Raw genomic sequence first — 24120 nt, forward strand, 5'->3', positions numbered from 1 at the left:
AAGTCAAGGAAGAGTATCTAAAATACTTCTAATCACAGTCTTATTCTCTAATAAAAATATTTACTGTAAAACTCGATTCTTTGGAACATCATTAAAGGAAAAATTTCTTCCATATAACTGGAGCCCACAAGTGCAGAAAAGTACATAATCTGTTTCTTGAACCTGTATTACTTAATAGCTAATATTTAACATGATTCTTAATTAATACTTAATAGTAAATGTTTACTACTTACCTAGGCAGATTTAACCAAGTTATTATGGAAACTCTTACAGTAATTGGGGTTTAACATGCCTTCTTTCAACTCTCCTCTCTCTCCCTTGGTCACTTTTCTAACAAAGAATCCAAAAAAGCGAAAGGTGCTCTCCTGCAAATCTTAAAGCCATGCCTCAGGTGAGATGACATTTCTTCTCTCTTTTCTAAGATATTCTTTTTCCCTCTAGCATATATGAGCATTTTCCCATCTTGAAACTCCCTGGAGATATGATTCCTTTTCATGAAACTGGTTATTTTCTTTTATTCTCCACCAGATAAATCTGTGCCTTCTCCAGGTTCTTCTAATTTAAAATAATGTTAACTTAATGAATTGGGTATTTCACTTAGCATCTCCTTTCTCATGCCCCAAAACATAAATATACTCTCTTTAATTAAATAACTCTATATTCCTTGAATGAACCTGTCTCGTCTACAGAGTGATTTGATGTCTAAGTAGTGAGTGCTTAGGAGAACCCATACAAAGGCAAGATTTCATCATGTCCACAGAACTTGGTTGTCTAGTTAAGTAAAGGTAAGGTAGAGGTAATATCAGATTACAATATTAGCATATGGCAATAAGGGAGTCCCATATTACAATGTCCTTCCTTTCTTTTCTCGACTCATCCTTCTAGATCATGTTTCTGCATTTCTCCCTTGTAGTTATATCCAAGGAATGCCTTGTCCTGTTTATATCCCTCCATTCAGTAATAGGCACCAAAGGCATGGAAGTAATCTGTGGCTGAAAAGATCAGATAGGAAAGCCTACTTTCTACACACAAAGCACTGAAGAGAAAGGACAAGAGGAGTGGGTCCATGATCACAAAGTGCCTAGGAATAGAGTAGTCCTTAAATCTCAGTAAGAGAATAAATGGTGTCCTAAGCCTTTTTTGGACATAAATTCAATACTATCCACTCTTTTTCTCTCAGATTCACTGGAAAGTTTGTAAAGAATGTGCATTAGCAAGAAGTAAATTAAAACGGGAAAGATAGGGCAGCCTGGGTGGCTCAGCGGTTTAGCGCCACCTTCAGTCCAGGGCGTGATCCCGGGGACTCGGGATCGAGTCCCGCGTTGGGCTCCCTGCATGGAGCCTGCTTCTCCCTCTGCCTGTGTCTCTGCCTCTCTTTCTCTCTGTGTCTCTCATGAATAAATAAATAAAATATTTTTTAAAAAGGGAAAGATAGAATGAGATAAAAATAGTAAATATGTTGGGAAGTCTAAGCATATACTAAGTAATAATGATTATTTTTAATGGTATTTCAAACCAGATTAAAATCACCAGATAAGAATAGTAGAATGTACTTAAAGCATTCTCTTTTTTAAAGATTTTGTTTATTTGAAAGAGAGAGAGCACAAGCACAGTGGGGAAGGGCAGAGGGAGGGAAAGGGAGGGGAGTCTCAAGCAGAGGCCACGCTGAGCACTAAGCCAATGTGGGCCCCATCCCAGGACCACTGAGATCACGGCCTGAACCAAAACCAAGAGTTGAATGCTTAACCGGTCACCCAAAACTTAAAGCATTCTAAGGTGTTTCTTGAGATGCCAACTAATTATAAATCAAAGATACAAGTTAAAAATTTAAGGGTAAACTCTAAAAGCAATAGAATAGTTTTTAATCTAGGAGAGGGAAAAGAATAAAGAAAATCGGATAGATGCAGTAGAATTCAAAGTGTAACAGAAGAAGCAAGTATAACTGATTTAAAAGAGACTAGGGAGGGATCCCTGGATGGCTCAGCGGTTTAGCGCCTGCCTTTGGCCCAGGGCATGATCCTGGAGACCCGGGATAGAGTGCCACATCAAGCTCCCTGCATGGAGCCTGCTTCTCCCTCTGCCTGTTGTCTCTGCCTCTCTCTGTGTGTGTTTCTGTGTGTCTCTCATGAAAAAATAAAATCTTTAAAGAGAGAGAGAGAGAGACTAGGGAGATGGGATATGGAGCTAAAAGGAGACTTGGAAAAAAAATAATAAAAGGAGACTTGGGCAACAACTCTCGGAAGATGAAGAGTTGTTATGGCCAAAGTGCAGTATCGTTGCCCTTCTTAGTCTATGTATTTGGGCAAATGAACCCAATGCTGACTGCAGAAGAGAAGAGAATTGGCTAAAGATTCAGGGCTGCCACTTTCCACTCCCTGCCCTCCCATTACTCCCAATTTAGAGGTTTATGCGGGCTAAAGGATGAGTGTGAAGTTTTTATATAATTTGATATAGAGGGATCCCTGGGTGGTGCAGAGGTTTGGCGCCTGCCTTTGGCCCAGGGCGCGATCCTGGAGACCTGGGATCGAATCCCACATCGGGCTCCCGGTGTATGGAGCCTGCTTCTCCCTCTGCCTGTGTCTCTGCCTCTCTCTCTCTCTCTCTCTGTGACTATCATAAATAAATAAAAATTTAAAAAAAAAATTTGATATAGAAATGGGCTGCCTCGTGACCTGCAGGTAGTCCCAAGCTCATGTAGAGACAATCAGTTGCAGGATAATGTTCATGAGTTCTGGGGTCAAACAGATGTAGATCCAGTCCCTACCTGTACCATTTTAATTGTATGTATCTTTTAATATCACTGCGACTCATTCTCTTCAGATAAAAAAAAATTAAGACAGATATGCTGCTACTCTACCTATCCTCTATAAAGGATATTTACAAAGTATATAAAGGACTTTATAAAGAATATAAAGTGCCTGTAACGTAGTCATTCAGTAAATTAGTGTTTTTCCATTTGTATGTCACAAAACTAGAGTTAAAAATGTGGGGAACCAGCTGTAGAGCCTATCTGAGAACTAAATCTTGTAGTCCTGGGCACACTGGGGATACGGGAGGTCCTGAGTCAGCACACTGACTCTTTTTTTTTTTTTTTTTTTTTTTAGCACACTGACTCTTGACCACATTTTTCTCCAGATACAGCTCCTCCAATCCCTCACTCCTTGAGTCAATAGCTTATTCTTTTACCTTTTGAAATAAACATGTTTTTTCTCTGCTTCCCAAAGTTAATCATTCCTATAGCTAATCTGCTAGCTCTCTTAATAAAAATTGGAGGAGACAAAGCCTTGGGGTCAGAGTCTGGTCTGAGTCCAAGTCTAGAGTCTTGGTCCCCCCGTCCCCAGATTAAAAGTCAGCGAGACTCTGAGTCTTACTTCATATCACTGCCTCCAACTATCCTGGCTCTGTGGCATAAAAATACCTGGAAAATTCTATACCATAAGGAACTATGCACACCAGAGGTTCACTATGCACACTATGAATTCTTGTTAATAGATTAACTACTTTAAATCACATTGACATGCTCCCTTTCCTTTATTCTTCAGCAGTGACAACATGAGAGGTTGAGTTTTAGTGGGTTAGGAGGTAATGACAGCCTGGATCCTGACTGAATCCATCATTGAATGTGATGGTTAATGATAACACATAGCTCAGTTGCCAACTGGGTCAGTAACTATGGATCTGTAAGCAACATCTTACAGTTACCTTTGTCTGAATATTAGTATATGTGGCTTCTTGATTTACGTGCCACATTGTTTAGGTGGCTCAGATGTTTGTCATAAGGCAGAAGAGATAACAGTGAGAAATCAGGCAAAGACAGGATTGTGCGAGATGGAACATGAAAGCTCATCCTTACGGTAGAACATTATATGCTCTATATTACATTGTGTCTTTAAAGAATTATCTTTTGGATTTTCCATTTTCTTATATTTTGGGCTTTTCAGTCCTGTTTCATCTTAAAATGCAATCAAGTAAACCTCTTAGCCTAAGGGTGCAGATCTACCTAATGAACAGTAGTAAATCTTAGGAAATATGAAGAAAATATCTTGAGCAGCGGTTTAGCACCGTCTTCAGCCCAGGGCGTGATCTGAGACCCGGGACTGAGTCCCATGTCGGGCTCCCTGCATAGAGCCTGCCTCTCTCTTTCTCTTTCCCTCTGCCTGTGTCTCTGCCTCTCTCTTTCTCTTTCTCTCTCTCTCTCTCTCTCGAATAAATAAACAAAATCTTTAAAAAAAAAAAAAAGAAAGAAAGAAAGAAAAATATCTTCCCTCTCCCTGTGGAACTGCAGAGGAATTAATACCATTTTTGTCATAAAATTTATTTCAAAGAACCTGATATAATAAGATGTTCAATTGAGAATATTTTCTCCTGTCCCGTACCTTCTAAATCTGTAAATCTAATTAGTTATTTCACTATTTGCTACCCTGGTGATAATGTTTAAACTGTCATCTGTGTTTTACTGAAACCCATAAATACTCGTAAGATTTTATGTTAAGGGAATTGTTTACTTTCTTTATGCATAAAGGTAAAATAAATTACTGTGACCTCCCTTATCCTTTAGCCAGCAGAGAAATGCAAAGCAAAATAATAATGAGATACTACACACCCACCAGGATGGCTATAATGAAAAATAAAGGTAATGAATATTATCAAGGACATGGGGATAGCAAAACTCATACACTGCTGGACAGAATATAAAATGGTTAGTTACTGTGGAAAATAATCTAGCCATTCGTCAAATGGTTAAACATAGATCCACAGTTCCACTTCCATGTATATATTCAAGAGAAATGAAAATTAAATGTCTACACAAAACATGCAGTTATATTCATTGCAACATTATTCATAACAACTCCTCAAAACGTGATCAGTTTACCATATGACCCACCAATTCCACTTCTCCATATATATCCAAGAGAATTAAAAGCATGTACTCAAGGGCAGCCCGGGTGGCTCAGTGGTTTAGTACCGCCTTCAGCCCAGGGCGTGATCCTGGAGACTCGGGATTGAGTCCCCAGGGAGCCCGCTTCTCCCTCTGCCGTGTCTCTGTCTCTCTCTCTCTCTTGTGTCTCATGAATAAATAAAATCTTTAAAAAAAAAAAAAAAAGCATGTACTCAATGAAAACCTTGTACATGAATGTTCAGGATAGCATTATTCATAATAGCCCCAAACTAGAAACAACTCAAATGTCCATCAGCTGATGAAGGGATAAACAAAATGTGGCATATCTATACTATACAATGGAACATCACTCAACAATAAAAAGAAATGAATGCTGATACCTGTTACAACATGAACCTTCAAAATTCTATGGTAAATTAAAAAAAAACTAGTCACAAAAGACCACACGTTGTATAATTCCACCTACATGAGATATCCAGAAAAGGCAAATATGTAGACAAAGTGAATTAAAGTTTGCCTGTGGCTGGAGCATATTGAGGGGTACTTAACTAATATGGTCAGTTGATATTTTTCATACCTATGTATACAGTATATCCACATTTTATATCAAAAAGCCCTAAAATACAGTAAAATAATGAGAGGTTACAAAAGAGACATAAGACCAAACATTTACAGCTATTTTTCCTTCTCTGGTTCTCGTTTCCCACCAGCTAGGGGTGACAGTATCTGGAGCTGCAGAGGTCAGCTCTTCTATATTCCTAGCTTGCCTATTCCTCCCTTTTTAATTTCCATGTTGAGGTCAGAAAGTGATGCAATATACACCAAATATTCTATTATAAAGCCCAAATGAATGTTGTTCTTTTGAGCAAGTTTTAAGCCATGAAACCAAACAGTTTCCCAGACTTAAACTTTGTATCCATTTTACTTTGTTAAAAAAAAAATATCTCTTTTATTTTTTTGTTTGGTTTGGTTTGGGTCCATTTATATATAACACCCTTAACTGGTCTTTGTAGCCATGGAACAACAGTTCAGGCCCTACTTCCATCTTTCCTTGAGAACATCATTCTCCTCTGACATTTTCCTAAGCTGGTACATGCAGAAATAATATATTATCTAAAATGTCTATTTGTGGGGTGCCTGGGTGGCTCCAGTCAAAGATCTGCCTTTGGCTCAGGTCATGATCCCAGGGTCCTGGGATCAAGTTCTGCATTTGGCTACCTAGTCTGTAGAGAGCCTGCTTCTGTCTTGCCCTCTGCCTACCACTCCCCCTGCTTATGCTTGTGCTCTCTCTGTCAAATAAAATCTTAAAAAAATAAAAAAATTATCTATTTGCCAACAGAAAATTTGTAAGACATGCAAAGAAACTGGAGGGTATGATCCATACAGTGGCAAAAAGAAAAAGAAACTGCCTATGAAAACCATCAGATGTCAGGTTTAAAAAAGACTTCAAAGAAGCCATTATAAATATATTCAAAGAACTAAAAGTAATAATGATTAAATAAATAAAAGTATGATGACAGTGCTATATCAAATAAGGTATATCAATAAAGATAGACATTCTTGTAAAGAATGTAATGGGGATCCCTGGGTGGCTCAGCAGTTTGGCGCCTGCCTTCAGCCCAGGGCATGATCCTGGAGTCCTGGGATCAAGTCCCACATCAGGCTCCCTGCATGGAGCCTGCTTCTCCCTCTGCCTGTGTCTCTGCCATTCTCTCTCTCTCTCTCTCTCTCTCTCTCTCTCTCCTCTCTCCCTCTCTCCCTCTCTCTCTGTGTCTCTCATGAATAAATAAACAAAATCTTTAAAAAAATCAAATGGAAATCCTAGAAATGAAATTTTCATTAGAAGAGCTCACAATAGGGGATCCCTGGGTGGCTCAGCGGTTTGGCGCCTGCCTTCGGCCTAGGGCATGATCCTGGAGCCCCAGGATCGAGTCCCACATCAGGCTTCCTGCATGGAGCCTGCTTCTCCTCTGTCTGTGTCTCTGCCTCTCTCTCTATCTGTGTCTCTCATGAATAAATAAAATCTTAAAAAAAAAAAAAAGAAGAAGAAGAGCTCACAATATATTTGAACTAGCAGAAGAAAGAATTAGCAAACTTGAAGATAGGCAATTAAAGTATACACGTTGAGGACAGAAAAAATAATGAAGAAAAATGAGCTTCAGAGAAATGTGGGGCACCAGTGAAGTGTGCCACCATATGTGTAATGGGACTACCAGAATAAGCGGAGAGGGAGAAAGAAGGATTAAAAAACTTCAAACTTCCCAAATTTATTTACAATGATGAGAGTCTGGATAAACTACTCTGTGGTATTGCTGCTTTGGCATACAGTTTCTCTAAGTGGCTTGCCAAAATCTTAAACTGACACTAACCCCCTCATATAAGCACATGCCCTACATGGTAGCCTGCAGAGTCACAGTAAGTCAAATTTCCTGATATGACTTTCCCAAAAGTTTTCTGATCGAGTCTCCCCTGCCTCCCAGTATCTGTATCCCTTATGTGTTCCTTAGATATGACCCCCATGGGGCTTACTAAAATACCACTCTTGGTTTGTATTGACCAGTCCAGCCCAGCCCAGGAACCCTAAAGCTCTCCATCCAGACTCTAATAAAGTCATGTGCCCTAGGTGCTACCTCTCTGTGTCTGCACTCTGCCTTGACCTTCCTATCTGGCCTCTCAGGATATGCTGTGTACTTCCTCCAGGACTTGTATGTAATATACTTCTCTATTTCAGTTTCTCTTGTGTTTTGTTGTTGAACCATGACTCACCATCCAGCACTTGGTGTTCCAACTAACAAATGTTAATTTAACAGTTTTAACAAATAACTTATGCATCCAGGAAGTTCAACAAATTCAAAGTAGTAGAAACACAAAGAAATCCATAGACACATCAGGGTAAAAATGCTGAAAACAAAGGGAAGGAGAACATCTTGGAAGCACCAAGCCCCAATTAGATTAACAAGTGACTTCATATCAGAAACAATGGAGGGATCCCTGGGTGGCGCAGCGGTTTGGCGCCTGCCTTTGGCCCAGGGCGCGATCCTGGAGACCCGGGATCGAATCCCATATCAGGCTCCCGGTGCATGGAGCCTGCTTCTCCCTCCGCCTGTGTCTCTGCCTCTCTCTCTCTCTCTGTGACTATCATAAATAAATAAAAATTAAAAATTAAAAAAAAAAAAAGAAACAATGGAGGCCAGAAGAGAGTGGCGAAACATTCAAAGTCCTGAAAGAAAAATCTTTTAACCATGAATCCTATACCCAGCAAGAGTAGCTTTCAAAAATGAAGGCTAGGGGCAGCACCTTAACCTCAGTTGGTTAAGTGCCTGGCTCTTGATTTTTGCACAGGTCATGATCTCAAAGGTCATGAGATTAGGCCCCGCATCTGGCTCTGCACTCAGTGGAAATCTACTTGAGATTCTCTCTCCCCTTCTCCCTCAGCTCCTCCCCCCACTTGCACTCTGAATAAATAAATACATAAATACATAAATAAAATCTTTTTTAAAAAGGAAGATTAAAGAAAGACATTCCAAGATAAACAACAACTGAATCTGTAGCCAGCAAATCCACTTTAGGAGACTACCAAAGTAATTGTTTCAAGCTGAAAGCAAATGACTCCTAATTGTAATTTGGATCTACATTAAAACAAAGAGCACCTGTAAAAGTAATTATATAATTACTTTATAAAATTATGTAATTACTGTATAAAATACAGTACAAATTACATTTTTCTACTTTATAGTCCTATTGTAAAAGCAGCTGTATAAAACATGTATATAATGTGCTGAGAAAATAATGTAAAATGTTAATATGTAATATTACCATACTAGTAACAGCACAAAGAACAAAAGCTGTGGGAGGAAACAATACTGCAATATTGTAGGGAGATAAAGAAACGACTCTAGATGGTCACTCAAAACTATAGGAACAAATGAGAACCAGAATAGTAAGAAAATTAATATAACAAAATCTATATATACTTATTCTATCAGCTTTAAAACACATCCAGTTATAGGGATGCCTGGGTAGTTCAGCGGTTGAGCATCTGCCTTTGGCTTAGGGCATGATACTGGGGTCCCGGGATTGAGTCCCACATCAGGCTCCCTGCATGGAGCCTGCTTCTCCCTCTGCCTGTGTCTCTGCGTCTCTCTCTGTTTCTCATGACTAAATAAATAAAATCTTAAAAAACATCCAGTTATAGAAAGTAACAATCAGGGAGGGATGCCTGGTGGCTTAGCAGTTGAGCGTCTGCCTTTGGCTCAGGGCGTGATCCCAAGATCCAGGATCGAGTCCCACATCGGGCTCCCTCCATGGAGCCTGCTTCTCTCTCTGCCTGTGTCTCTGCCTCTCTCTTTCTGTGTCTCTCATGAATAAATAAATAAAAAGCTTTAAAAAAAAAAAGTAACAATCACAGCAAAGTATTGTAGAGTTTATAATATAAATGGAGTATGTATAACAGTAATACCTCAAAAATGGAGAAAAGGGAATAAGCCTATATAAGAGTAAAATTGGGGATCCCTGGGTGGCGCAGCGGTTTGGCGCCTGCCTTTGGCCCGGGGCGCGATCCTGGAGACCCGGGATCGAATCCCACGTCGGGCTCCCGGTGCATGGAGCCCGCTTCTCCCTCTGCCTATGTCTCTGCTTCTCTCTCTCTCACTGTGTGCCTATCATAAATAAATAAAATTAAAAAATAAAATAAAATAAAATAAAATTTCTAAAAAAAAAAAAAAAAAAAAAGAGTAAAATTGTTCTTACTGGATTTAAGTTAACATAAATCTGAAGCTATTTCTGATAAGCCCCAGAATAAGATTTAAGAAAGTAACTCAAAACTAAAAACTAAAACAATATAGTAAGAATTATCAGATACATTGAAATATTAGAAAATATTCAGATAAAACAATGTGGTAAATTAGGAACAGAGGAAGAAAAAGGACATGCCACACATAGAAAACCAAATTTACAATGGCAGACATGAATCCAACCATGTCAACACTATCCCAGTGAGTCTCACCTAAATGGAGAGGTTTTTAAAAAGAGACAAGAAGCAGCAGCAGATACACTACTGCTGACCTAGAAAAAAGCAATACAACCATGTTGTGAACTAGAGTTTGGGGCATGGGGCTAGTACCTGAGAGTGGCCTCTAGGAGATGAAAGTGACCCTCAGCCAACAGCAAGCAAAAAAACAGAATCTCAGTCACACACCTTCAGGGAATTGAATTGTGCCAGCAACCCAAGTAAATTTGGGTAAGCTTGGAAGGGAATCTCTATCTCCAGATAAAATCACAGTCCCAACCAGCAGTGGAATGATACAGATAGATGTATAGTTAAATGTACCTATTCCCCATGACTAGGTAACTCTACTTCTATGTAAAGAATGGCAATAAGGAAAAAAAAAACAGGTAATTTTTGGAAACTGAACTGCATCCTTAACTTCTCTGATATGCTAAAGGTACAGGTTTGCTCAGTGAAAATCAGATCCACAAATCATCCATGACAATGTAACAAACACCATAGATGTACATGAAGGGACTGATGGAAATAGCATATTAAGTTATACTGTAGTTTTGTACAGCACGTGGAACTACATATTGATGGTGAAAAATAACACATGAAATATATTTAATGTCACCAAGTATATATTTTGTTGTAACACCAATAAACCATTTACTGTATTCACATGTTTCCAGATTTATGGCTACCTTATATACATACCTTAGAGAAAATGCTACCCCACTGTGGGGGTCATAAACCATGAAAACATCATGGATGCTGGCTGGACCAGCTATATGTATTAAGTGGTGAGCACTGAGTGATGTATCGAATTGTTAAATCAGTATATTGTATACCTGAAACTAATATAACACTGTATGTTCACTAACTGGGATTGAATAAATAAAAACTTATGAATAAATAAATAATCTCTAGAAAATCACAGTGTTAAAAACATTAAATAATTTTGACTAGTACCTAGCGCATACAACTATAGTGGTCAGAGAAGAAATCATGAACTTAAATGCTTATATTAATATAAATAAATAAAATAATAAAGATAAATAAATGAAGCATCCCTTCAACAAGTTAGGGATAAATAAGTAAAGAAAAGTTGAAGGAATTAATAAACATAGAGGCAGAATGTACTGAGTTGGGAAATACTTAAAAGGAATAAAATTAGAGGAGAAATAACCATCACAGACCATGTATTTCCATTTAAATGATAATTCCTATGCCAATCAATTTGAAAATGTAGGTGAATTCTAGTAAATAATCTAAGCCCCAGAAAACATAAAAGGTTGAAAGAGATAAATTTCAAGAAAGAGAAAAAAAGACAAAATTAAGCCAAAAAAACCCATAAGCACCTCTTTTTGCTCATACTGTAGTTACTAAATACCAATGCCCATTTTATGAACTCTCTGGGAAAATATCTGAATCTCTGGCAAGGAAAATACAAGATGAGCCCAGAACATTTTGTGCCAGGAAGAAGCTTTCAAATACTAATTGATCATGTTAATAGGCTACAGAACCATTTGAAATAGTTATAACAAGTCAGTATTTTAAGTCACAAGAATAAAAATTTTAAATGTTTTTAATAAACATTTTAAACAAAGAATAATGTCTAATGATACTGAAAAAGGATGCAGAAAAATGCAGCTGTCTCAATTCAAGTGTCTGCCCATGTGTAGGGCAGGTATAAGGTATAAGTCTGGCATATCTTGAGAAAGCAAGAATTATTTCAAAGATTACAATATTAAATCAAATGTCCATAGGAATCAGTTTAAAGCATTCAACTAGCCAATGCTCAAAAACAGAAACATTGTGGTGGAATATGTGGAGGTGCTGCTCCTGGGTAAGATGGAATAGAATAAGCATATTAGAGCTATTTCTCAGGGTCAGAATGGTTACTTAGGTCTTCTGCTTTCAGGTCTTTCAAAGCTCTGAAATCAAGGTGTGGTTCAGGACTGGGTCTCATCTGAAGGCTTAACTGGGGAAGGATGCACTTCTAAGCACACATTCCTGTTGGCAGCATTCAGTATTTTGCAGACTGTTGGACTGAGGGCCTCCTGGTTTTTTTTGCTGGCTCTTGCCCAGAGGCCATCTTCAGTATTTTGATACATGGACCTCTCCATTTTGGCCACTTGATTCATCAAAGCCAGCAAGGGAGAGTCTCCTGGAAAAACTGCTATTATAGTGATATGTAACATAAGGCCATATGTGACAAGCCATAGCTAATATTATACCCAGTGTTGAGAAGCTGAAAGCTTTTCATCTAAAAACGGTAACAAGAGAATATTCATTCTCACCACTTCTATTCAACATAGTACTGAAGTCTGAGCCAGAGAAATTAGGTCAATGTGTGTGTGTGTATGTATATATATATATATATATATATGTATATGTGTGTGTGTGTGTAGGTATATATACATATGTACATATGTACACACACACATATATATACACACACATATATATGGTATCTAGAAAGGAAGTAAAATTGGACCTATTTTCAGATGACATGATCTTATATATAGAAAAATGCTAAAGAATCCACAAAAAAACTGTTAGACCCAATGAATGCATTCAGTAAAGTTGCAAAATTCAAAATCAACATAAAGAAATCAGTTTCTATACACTCACAACAAACTATCTGAAAAAGAAATTAAGAAAACAATTATAGGGGAACCCTGGGTGGCGCAGCGGTTTGGCGCCTGCCTTTGGCCCAGGGCGTGATCCTGGAGGCCCGGGATCGAATCCCACATCGGGCTCCCGGTGCATGGAGCCTGCTTCTCCCTCTGCCTGTGTCTCTGCCTCTCTCTCTCTGTGACTATCATAAATAAATTTAAAAAAAAATTAAAAAAAAAGAAAGAAAACAATTATATTTACATAGCAGCAAAAAGAATAAAATATTTATTTTTTTTTTAATTTTTATTTATTTATGATAGTCACACAGAGAGAGAGAGAGAGAGAGAGGCAGAGACACAGGCAGAGGGAGAAGCAGGCTCCATGCACCGGGAGCCCGACGTGGGACTTGATCCCGGGTCTCCAGGATCGCGCCCTGGGCCAAAGGCAGGCGCCAAACCGCTGCGCCACCCAGGGATCCCAGAATAAAATATTTAGAAATAAACTTTACCAAGGAGGTAAAAGATCTTTAAATGAAAATTATAAGACACTGAAAGAAACTTAAGACACAAATAAATGGAAAGATATTCCACGTTCACTGATCAGAAGAACTAATACTGTTAAAATTTCCCCAAAATATCTGTCTCCTCAACCTATTCAATGTAATACTGGAAATCCACAGTAATGCAATGAAAAAAAAAAATACAAGGCATGTAGATTGGAAAGGAAGAAATAAACTATCCTTATTCACAGATGACATGATTGTCATTATACAAAATCCCAAAGACTCTACAAAAGACTTCTATAACTAATAAGTGATTAAGCAAGGTTGCAGGACAGAAGGTCACACAAAATCAATCATATTTTCATACATATCTGATAAAGGGTTAGTATCCAAAATATATAAAGAACTCAACATCCCAGATACAAATAATCCAGTTAAAAACTGGGCAGAAGACATGAACAGACATTTCTCCAAAGAAGACATACAGATGGCCAACAGACACATGAAAAGATGTTCAACAACACTAATCACCAAGGGAATGCAAATCAAAACCACAATGGGGTAGTGGAAGGGGAGGTGGGCGAGAGGGATGGGGTGAATGGGTGATGGGCACTGAGGGGGGCACTTGAAGGGTTGAGCACTGGGTGTTATACTATATGCTGGCAAATCGAACTTCAATAAAAATATGTGTATATATTTTAAAAAGACCACAATGGACCTCACACCTGTCAGAATGGCTAAAATCAAAAACACAAAAAACAAGAAGTATTAGTAGGATGTGGAAACAAAGAATATTCCTGCCCTGTTGGTGGGAATGCATACTGGTGTGGCCACTGTGGAAAACAGTATAAAGATTCCTTGAAATTTTAGAAATAGGATTGCCATATGATCCAGTAATTCCACTACTGGGTATTTACACAAAGATTATAAAAACACTAATTTGAAAAGATATATGCACCCCTATGTTTCTTGCAGCATTATTCACAATAGCCAAGATGTGGGAGCACCCCAGGTGTCCATCAACAGATGAATGGATGAAGAAGATGTGGTATATATACACAATGGAATATTACTCAGCTATAAAAAAAGAATGAAATCTTGCCACGTGCAACAATAAGGATGGATCTGAAGGATATAATACTAAGTGAAATGAGTCAGAGAAAAACAAATACCGTATGATTTGACTCATGTGGAATTTAAGAAACAAAACAAAGAAAAAAAGACAGGGGATCCCTGGGTGGCTCAGCGGTTTAGCGCCTGCCTTTAGCCCAGGGCGCAATCCTAGAGTCCCTGGATTGAGTCCCGTGTTGGGCTCCCGGCATGGAGCCTGCTTCTCCCTCTGCCTGTCTCTGCCTGTCTCTGCCTCTCTCTATATATATCATGAATAAATAAATAAATCTTAAAAAAAAAAAAAAAGAAAAGAAAGACAAATTAACATACTCTTAAATATAGAGAACATGGTACAGTTACGGGGGGGCGGGGGGATGGGTAAAATAGGTGAGGGGGATTAAGAGTATACTTAATCATGATGAGCACTGAGTAATGTATAGAATTGTTGAATCACTATATTGTACACCTGAAACTAATACAACACTGTATGTTAATTATACTGGAATTTTTTTTTTTAAGAGAGACACCTTTCTGGCTCAATCAGTGGAACATGTGACTCTCGATCTTGGGGTTGTGAATTCAAGCTCCACATTGGGCTTAGAGCTTACTTAAAAAATAGAAAGAAATCGGGTAGGAAAAATACTCTTCCTGTGCTTCTTTACTCTTACACTACTACAACATTTCACTCCTGGTCACCAAATGTTTGAGAGTTTCACCCCACCAGGTAATTCTTTACATCAGTTGCACATCCTACCATTTAACTCAATTCTGATGCTATGTACCTGGAGGTAGCATCAGGCCCCAGAGGTTAAGGGCTCAGTCCCACAAGACTATCCTCCCCCACATTTTCACATGTTAATCCTGAGTCCCAGGTTATTGCCTGTACTTTTGATTGATCAGCCATAAATCTGGGTTCCAATGTCCCCTCCTAAGCATTTGCTAGGACAGCTCACAGAACTCAGAGAAACAATTATGTTTACCAATTTATTATAAAATAAAGGATATCATAAAAGATACTAATGAACAGCCAGATGAGGAGTAACATAAGGCAGAGTTTGGAAGGGTCCTGAGCCAAAGAGCTTCTGTACCCATGTTGCTGGGGTGCACCACCTTCCCAGTACCTGGATGTGTTCACCAACCTACTCTCCAAATCTTGTATTTTGGGGACTTTTATGAGGCTTCAGCATGAGCATAATCAATCATTAACTCAATCTCTAGCCTTTCTCTCCTTCCCATGGAAGGATGAGGCTGAAAATTCCAAGCTTCTAGTCAGATCTTGATATTTCTGGTGACCACCCCCATCCAGGAATCATTAGAAACCCTGTCTCAGAAACCAGGGTCAAAGACCAAATATTAGAACAAAAGATGCTCCTAGTACTCATTACTTAGAAGATTACAAGGGTTTTAGAAGCTCTATAACAGGAACTGGGAGGCAGAAACCAGTATATATTTTTCCACTTCATGCAAATTTAGCCTGGAAATATATATAAGGAAATACAACATGACCCACAAATTCAGAGTTGATTTAACATTCAAGAGCCAATTTTATTCATTATATTAGTGGAATAAAGGAGAAAAGACATATCACTATAATAGATTCAGGAAAATTATCTTACAAAATATAATATCCCTTCATGATAAAAATTCTCAGCAAGCTAGGAATAGAAGAGAATTTGCCAAATTTGATAGAGCATCTATGAAAATCTTCCAGCTATGTATAATGATATATTGAACACTATCTTTCTATGATCAAAAAAAAAAAACCAACAATGTCTACTCTTACTACTTTTACTCAACACTATAGTGGAAGTTCTAGCAATTACAGTGGGGCAATAAAAATAAATGAAGGATATAAACACCGGCTGAGAAGAGGAAAAAATTTATAGATGGCAATTGTTTGCATACAAAATCCTAAAGAATCCGTAAAACAGGAACTAGCACTTAGAGTAAATTTAGCAAAATTTCTGGATACAAAGTTATTACAAAATAATAAACTAATTTGATATACTAGTAGATAACAATTGAAAAGTGAAAAATTTTCTTAAAAGGCATAACAGATATAATTAAAATTCCCTGCCTGGTCAGCCCTCACTCAACTGAGCTGTCTTCTTTTTTTTTTTAATTTTTTTTTTATTTTTATTTACTTATGATAGTCACAGAGAGAGAGAGAGAGAGAGGCAGAGACATAGAGGGAGAAGCAGGCTCCACGCACCGGGAGCCCAACGTGGGATTCCATCCCGGGTCTCCAGGATCACGCCCCCGGCCAAAGGCAGGCGCTAAACCGCTGCGCCACCCAGGGATCCCACTGAGCTGTCTTCTTGACAAACTTCCTAGCCTTCTTCCCTTGTTCCAATAAGGTGGCCACAATGGTACATAAGAAGTAAATAAGGGGATTTTTTAAGTCCTGCATCGGACTCCCTGCATGGAGCCTTCTTCTCCCTCTGCCTGTGTCTCTGCCTTTCTCTCTCTATGTCGCTCATGAATTGGTGAATAAAATCTTAAAAAAAAAAAGTAGGGATCCCTGGGTGGCACAGCGGTTTAGCGCCTGCCTTTGGCCCAGGGCGCGATCCTGGAGACCCAGGATCGAATCCCACGTCAGGCTCCCGGTACATGGAGCCTGCTTCTCCCTCTGCCTGTGTCTCTGCCTCTCTCTATCTCTCTGTGACTATCATAAATAAATAAAAATTAAAAAAAAAAAAAAAGATTGTTTAAAAAAAATAAATAAATAAAGGTGGGTCTGAAAATAACATAGAACATCTTTACCAATTTGGAGTTCAAACACAATATAACACTTGGTTTACTTGACAATGGATATGCCTTAGTTATTCCACAAGTCACATCTAGCTCCCTAAGAATCAAGGAACATAGAAATTATATGATGGGCCTAAGAAAGATCTGAGTATCATGAACAACAATGAAGGTGTTTAAAGGAGGTGTTATCTGCAATATAAAGCTTAACCCATTCCTTTGAAAACAGGGTAAAAAATTCACTTAGCTTCTTAAAAGATAGCCTTTATATTCCAGAGAGCATAAATTTTAAAAGCACAAACCCAGGTATTACTGGTGAAATTTTAAAAATGTTCTCAAAATAGAAAGTAAGTAGATAAAGGTTTGAGATTCAAAAAGGGGCTATTACATAGAGAGCAAATACAGTGTGACTAGAAATACAGTAAGAGGAGTTATAGAAATTAGGATTTCAGAAATAGATTCTCTACATATTTTTAAGAAATCTAGTTGTTTTAGACAAAATTCCTATGTATTTTTTTAAAGATTTTATTTATTTATTCATCAGAGACACACAGAAAGAGGCAGAGACACAGGCAGAGGGAGAAGCAGCCTCCATGCAGGGAGCCCGACACAGAACTCGATCCCGGGACCCCAGGATCACGCCCTGAGTTGAAGGCAGACGGTCAACCACTGAGCCACCCAGGCATCCCCATATGTATTTTTTTAAAAGATTTATTTATTTTTTATTTTTATTTTTTATTTATTTTTTAGAGAGAGTGCACATGCATGCATGAGTAGGGGGAGGGGTAGAGAGAGAGGAAAAAAGAGAAAGAGAATTTCAAGCAGCCTTTCTGCTAAGCATGGAGCCTGACATGGTTCAATCTCATGATCCTGAGCCAAGACACTTAACCAACTGAGCCACCCAGGCGCCTCCATAGTTCCTATGTATAATGCGATTCCTTAATTATCCAAATATATCTAGAATCATGTCTAGAAATGAACTAAATAACCACAATTTGCCAATTAAGTGAAATAGTGAATATATTATAGTGCTTATATATAAGCAAAGTGTATGCCATATACCTACCTCATAAATTATCAGTAAATGTGAATTCTTACATCCTTTTTTTTTTTAAAAGATTTATTTTTATTTTTATTTATTTATGATAGAGAGAGAGGCAGAGACACAGGCAGAGGGAGAAGCAGGCTCCATGCCGGGAGCCGGACGCCGGACTCAATCCCGGGACTCCAGGATCGCGCCCCGGGCCAAAGGCAGGCGCGAAACTGCTGAACCACACAGGGATCCCCTCTTACATCCTTTTTTCCATTACAGACTAAGAAAATGTAATTCATGGAATTTCTTTTCTAATATAGTATTAAATCTCTAGCTTCCATAATAGAGCTCACATAATGATGTACATTAATGTGAGCTTTTCTTCTTACGTCTTCCTACCTGCAAACAATACCTTATGAACATGTGCAAAATGAAGTAGGTAAGGGAAATTCTGGAAAAATCGGAACTTTCCGTATCAGGGAATCCAACAGACAGGCATAAAACACCAACCAGAGGTCCTTCTGTCTGAAAGTCGGATCTGTCCCTTCAGTAGGCAGTTTCTGGCCCATCTTTGATTCTACTGGTGCAGGCCTGGATCTGAGATTGAGCACATCTTGAGCACACCTGCCTCCCTCTATTCTATTTTTCGGGGCTGAAAAGGTATGGCAGCATCTGCCATCAAAAATCTCCTCTGCGGCCTCAGGGGCTATCACATATTGTAAATTGCAGTAAGGCCCAGAACATTTCAGGTCCCCCATGTTCTTCCAGAACTTTGCTACTCATTCATGAAGAACTAGTTTATTTCTCTTCCTCTTAAAACAGAGCAGGTCTTTGTGCTTCTTTTGATGAAAAGAATGCTATGGGGATGCCTGGGTGGCTCAGTTGTTGAGCTCAGGGTGTGATCCCAGGATCCAGGATCGATCCCACGTAGGGCTCCCTGTGAGGAACCTGCTTCTCCCTCTGCCTGTGTCTCTGCCTCTCTGTGTGTGTGTGTCTCTCATGAATAAATAAAATATAAAAGAAAAAAAGAATGCTGTGGAAATGATATTGTGTATCTTCATGGCTAGGTTAGGAAAGGCAATAGAGGACCTCTCAAGATGCTCATCCTAAAACCCAACCATTTAGCCATGAGGCATCCAACCAGCTACACAGAAAGGCCACAGCTAGATATTCTAACACCAGTCCAGCTGAGATTCTGACTGCCAGCATCAACTGTAAGTGAGCAAGCCTTCAGGTGATTCCAGCCCCAAACTTTCAACCTATTTGGCCCCAGATGGAGTCAAATAGAGCAAAGACTAGCTCTGCCCAATGAAAAGATTAAAATAAATGTTATTTATAATTATTCCTTATAAGGCTCAGCCACTAAGTTTTGGGATGTTTTGTTATGCAAAAACTAGGCATGCCTGCTAGTCATCTCACACACAAAAGCAAAAAACAATGCTGTTCTTGGAGCCTAGCCTGCAGCTAGCACCAGTCCCAGAATCTCAAATTTAGCACTTTCTACTTAATCCCAACCAATTACACTGGATTCCTTCAGTAACATCATCTGTCACTTTTACTTTTCCCCAGAAAAGTAAATTCATGCCCCTCGCAGCATGAAAAAATATATATAAATATATTTACTGAAACTCTATGTAATAGATGCTTTGTAAATCTAAGTGTGTAATTCTTATCAGTGCTCCATAATTTTAGTCTTTCCATTCAACAGAACACAAAAATTAAAGAAGTCAAGCAAAGGCAAATTTCAGTAAGTGGAGGTGACTGTATATGTATTCACCGGTTATTGGATATACTATTTTATATATGTCAATAAAGTCATTTGCTAATTTCTATCATTAATGATTTTTAATCTCCTTGTTCTAACCATTACTGAAAGGTATGCTAAAATATTCAACGATAACTGTGATCTTCAACATGTGACTGTCCCTAATTCATACTTTTACTTTTGTTAATCTTTGATTTGCACATCCTGAAACTGTTATTAGGGGCTTTTTTTAAAGATTTTATTTATTTATTCATGAGAGACACAGAGAGAGAGAGAGGCAGAGACACAGGCAGAGGGAGAAGCAGGCTCCATGCAGGGAGCCCAGCGCAGGACTTGATACCAGGTCTCCAGGATCACGCCCTGGCCTGAAGGCGGCGCTAAGCCGCTGAGCCACCCGGGGTGCCCTGTTATTAGGTATTCATAAATTTGTGATTACTATGTCATCTTTTTAGATGTAAACATTCATCATTATGAAATATCTCCCTGTTATCTCTCATGTTTCTTGCCTTAAAGTCTTTTAATATAGAGACATCAACTTTCCTTTAGTTAGTATTTGCATTATCATATCTTTAATATTCCTATTTTCAACTTTTCTGTCATTATACTTAGTGTGCCAGCTGCTAAATTCATATAGTGTGGTTGATTTTGTTCTTTTCATCCAGTCTGACATCTTTCTTTTTATTAGAGTGTTTAGCCCACTTTAATTGGATTAAATTACTAATAATTTTGAGTACATCAACATTTGCCGTGTCCCCTTTGATTTCCTTGTTGTTTTATTCCACTATCCTTACCTTCTGTTGTATTAGTCAAATACATTTTATTCTACTTTTCCCCACTAATTTATATTGTCATAACTTATTCTTTTAGTGATTAGCATAAAGACTGCGATATTATGCTTAACCTAGTACAACTCGAATTCTCATGCAGTGCTTGTGAGAACATGACACACTGGAAATAATGTACAAAACTAAACACAGATGTATTATATAACCCAGCAATCCTACCTCTGTGGATATCCATGGGAAAAAAGAATGCTTATGTCCACAAAGTACATGTATAATAATGTTCACAGCAACAGTAACTCTAAAGAAAAAAATTAGAAACAGCCCACACTTCCAGTAACAGAAGAACAGATAAATAATTTGTGCTACATCCTATCATGGAATACACCACAAAAATAAGGTGCCTGTTACACGCAACAATATGAATCTCATAAAGATGTTGGAAAAAAATGAATTTACTTATGTGAAGTTCAAAACAGATTTTGAATGCAGAGGTACATAGAGAAGACATTTTTATTCAGTGAGACCCCACTGACAGGGCAAACTATCCAGTTCCAACATTATTCCCTTGAATAAATACATCTATCCAGGTTGCTGTCATCTGCATTGACCCAGTAGAAACCAATGCTACATTGCTGAATGACACACATAAAAATTCCCAGATGGTACTGGAAGGGAGGTAGAGTTGGTCAAGATACAGGAGTTACACATCAAGTAGCAGGAATTGCCCAGGTAAAATTCAGATTTAGCAATAGTTGATTGGTTTAAAATAAATTATGTTATTGAGATTTTTTTAAAGATTTTATTTATTCATGAGAGACACACAGAGAGAGAGGCAAAGACATAGGCAGAGGGAGAAGCAGGCTCTCACAGGGAGCCCAATGTGGGACTCAATCCCGGGACTCGCTCTGGGACTCCAGGATCATGCCCTGAGGCGAAGGCAGACGCTTAACCGCTGAGCCTCCCAGGAGTCCCTATTATTGACATTCTTGATTAGTAAGGTATTGAATGCAAAGTTATAAAAAATATAATTTAAAATATGATCAATTATATCTAATAAAACTGGAGGAAAATATAAAAAATTCAAAACATGTTCAATATAAAAAGCTCACAAATACTAAATGGCAAAACTAAGATTTTAATTTAGATACTGTAGACTAGGGGTCAGTAAACTTCTGTAAAGGACAAGATAGTAAATGTTAGGCTTTGTGGGCCTAAAAGCAAATCAAGGGTATTATGTAGATGCTTATTTAACAAGAGAGATAACAAATTTCCACAAATTTTTTTATTGACCAAATTCAAAACTTTGTGAACAATGAAATTTGAATTTCATATAATTTTCACATGTCATGAAATATGACTCACCTTTGATGTTTTTAATTACTGAAAAATATTAAAACCAGTCTGAGTTCACAGGACTCCCAAAATGCGACAGAATCTGACCTCTGCTCAAGACCAGAAACCATTATATAGTACACTGAAATCAATCCAAACCATCTACCTTGCCATTTTTCCACTCACGTGTCTGAAGAATATCTGAAGTATCTAATGTGTATTTCCACCTAAGCATTGGTCTCTTCCTTAACAAGTCACTCTGTAAAGTAAAAAAGGACTATTTCTGCATCACGAAAACATTTAGACAAAAGCATATGAGGGGAGGTGTTGGCAAGTGGTTATATGAAAATTAACTGTAGGGAGAGCATTTGATGAGGAACTGGGAAAGGAGATTCATCCTCATGGTACCATCATTCACTGAGAAAAGAAGGCCTAGAGACCAGGCAAATGTATAAGTCACTATTTGGCAAGACACATTTCAGATGAAGTTATTCTATATCCTGAAAAAAATGAAATTTCATAGAACAAAGCTCAAAATGACTTCTAGCTTGGCTATGAGATGTGTAACTTTAACAGTGTTCTCCTCTTACTGTTCTTCTTTTGGAATACAACAAAAATTGGAAGAAAAAGAGAAGCATAACATACCAGGCCTTTCCTGGAACCCAGACAAGCTAAACAAGAACACATCTCCTCATCACTAGCAGGCCCCCATGGTACATATTAAACATACACTAAATGAAGTATGAGAAAGAATGGAATACTGCTGACTTCCCTGTATCATACAGAAAACCCAGGTTCACTGAAGCCTGGGACTGGAATCTATTTCTATATTCACAGCAGTTTCCTATCAACAGAGCTGTAAAAATGCTGTGGATCTGCAATAAGCAACCGGCCCCCAGGGAGCAGCCAACAGAAATCTTCCCAGGAAGTAATCCTTCTCCTGGTGTCTCGGTATCTGGTCTTCCCAGCACCCTGCCTTGGGGGCAATTCCAGCTCTAAAATCGCCATAATGAACACCGGCTGTACTTTTTTAGTTGTGTAGAACCTTCCTTCTAGGTCTCAAATGTTCAACTTCACCGGTTGCCTGGGTAGCTCAGTTGATGAAGCATCTGCCTTGGGGTCAGCTCATCATCTCCGACGGAGCCCGCATTGGGCTCCCTGCTCAGAGAGGACTCTGCTTCTCCCTCTCCCCTCCCTTGCTGTGCACGCACTCACTATCACTCTCTCCTTCTCAAATAAACAATAAATAAAATATGTTTAGGGAATCCCTGGGTGGCTCAGCGGTTTAGAGCCTGCCTTCGGCCGGAGGCGTGGTCCTGGGGTCGCAGGATTGAGTCCCACATCCGGCTCCCTGCATGGGGCCTGCTTCTCCCTCTGCCTGTGTTTCTGCCTCTCTGCCTCTCTCTCTCTCTCTCTCTTTCATGAATAAACAAAATATTTTTTAAAAATAAAAAAAATATATTTTTATTTTTTTTAATAAAATATTTTTAAAAAAAGAAGACCCAGTACAAAAAAATTCCAAGTGTAACTTACAATTGGATCCAGAATAGGCTACACTTAATGTACTCTATTCCTTCAATACATTAAGCACTGGACTGTACAATACATACAGGGTGCAATGATGAAAGCATGAAGACAACAAGAAGCCATCCTTTAGAGCAGGGGGCCTCGGTGGTTAACTAGGGCCTCGAAGTCTTTCACAGCACAATTTGAGTCACACGGGATCTTGTCCACAGATTCTTCAGCACCAAAACTTCAAAAAATGAAGCTCTACCTTACCTAAAAATAAAAAAGCTACACTAGGCCAATTCTGATTAGCCTCCAGTTGGTCACAACAGCGCGTTATGGAATCCCTCGGTCACAGTACAACACACCTCACAGTCACAACTGACCGTGGTCATAAAAAAGGCTCCGCCCCCACTCAGTCCCTGGAGCCTAATCTGGACCATTCAGGTCCTCCCCACCACGCGCGCGCACACATACACACACACTCTGACACACGCACACACTCTCACCATGACCTCCCACGCCGAAGCGGTCACACTATCGCACACACCCACAGTCACCTTCTCCCCCCAGGCCTGCCTGCACCTGCTCCACACGCGCCTGAGAAACTCCGAGCCTCCTGCGGTCAGCTCCTCCCGTACCCAGACCCGGCGCACTTCAACTCACCACACGGAAAACGGAGACCGCAAGCCTAGCGGAAAATGAATCGGAGCGTGAGGTTCACTCGCCCCCCCGACCCCCGGGCCAGTGAGAAACGCAGTCCTCTCTGGTAAAGCGCGGACGCTGACCCAGTCCTGAGAGCCGGTAGCCTGGTCAGCTAGGCGGCT

At 39.0% G+C, this 24120-nt stretch overlaps 1 protein-coding gene across 7 annotated transcripts in view; it reads right to left on the reverse strand.

Annotated features, from left to right (window-relative positions):
- ZNF260 (zinc finger protein 260) overlaps positions 1 to 24120 on the reverse strand; it is a 129328-nt gene that overhangs the window by 90987 nt on the left and 14221 nt on the right. For 2 of the 7 annotated variants that reach the window (XM_041745898.1, XM_041745899.1), the window contains exons 1-2: positions 23960 to 24116; positions 23398 to 23566 (exon numbers count right to left, since the gene is read on the reverse strand). The exons of 1 other annotated variant lie outside the window; for it this stretch is intronic. The gene's annotated coding sequence lies outside the window, so the exon portion shown is untranslated. Of the gene's footprint in view, positions 1 to 23397; positions 23567 to 23959 lie in introns of all 7 variants that reach the window. 4 more of the 7 variants (XR_005986282.1, XR_005986281.1, XM_041745894.1 and 1 more) reach the window with 4 other exon arrangements.

This window comes from Vulpes lagopus, chromosome 2 (genome assembly GCF_018345385.1).
Source record: "Vulpes lagopus strain Blue_001 chromosome 2, ASM1834538v1, whole genome shotgun sequence".
Taxonomy (NCBI): domain Eukaryota; kingdom Metazoa; phylum Chordata; class Mammalia; order Carnivora; family Canidae; genus Vulpes; species Vulpes lagopus.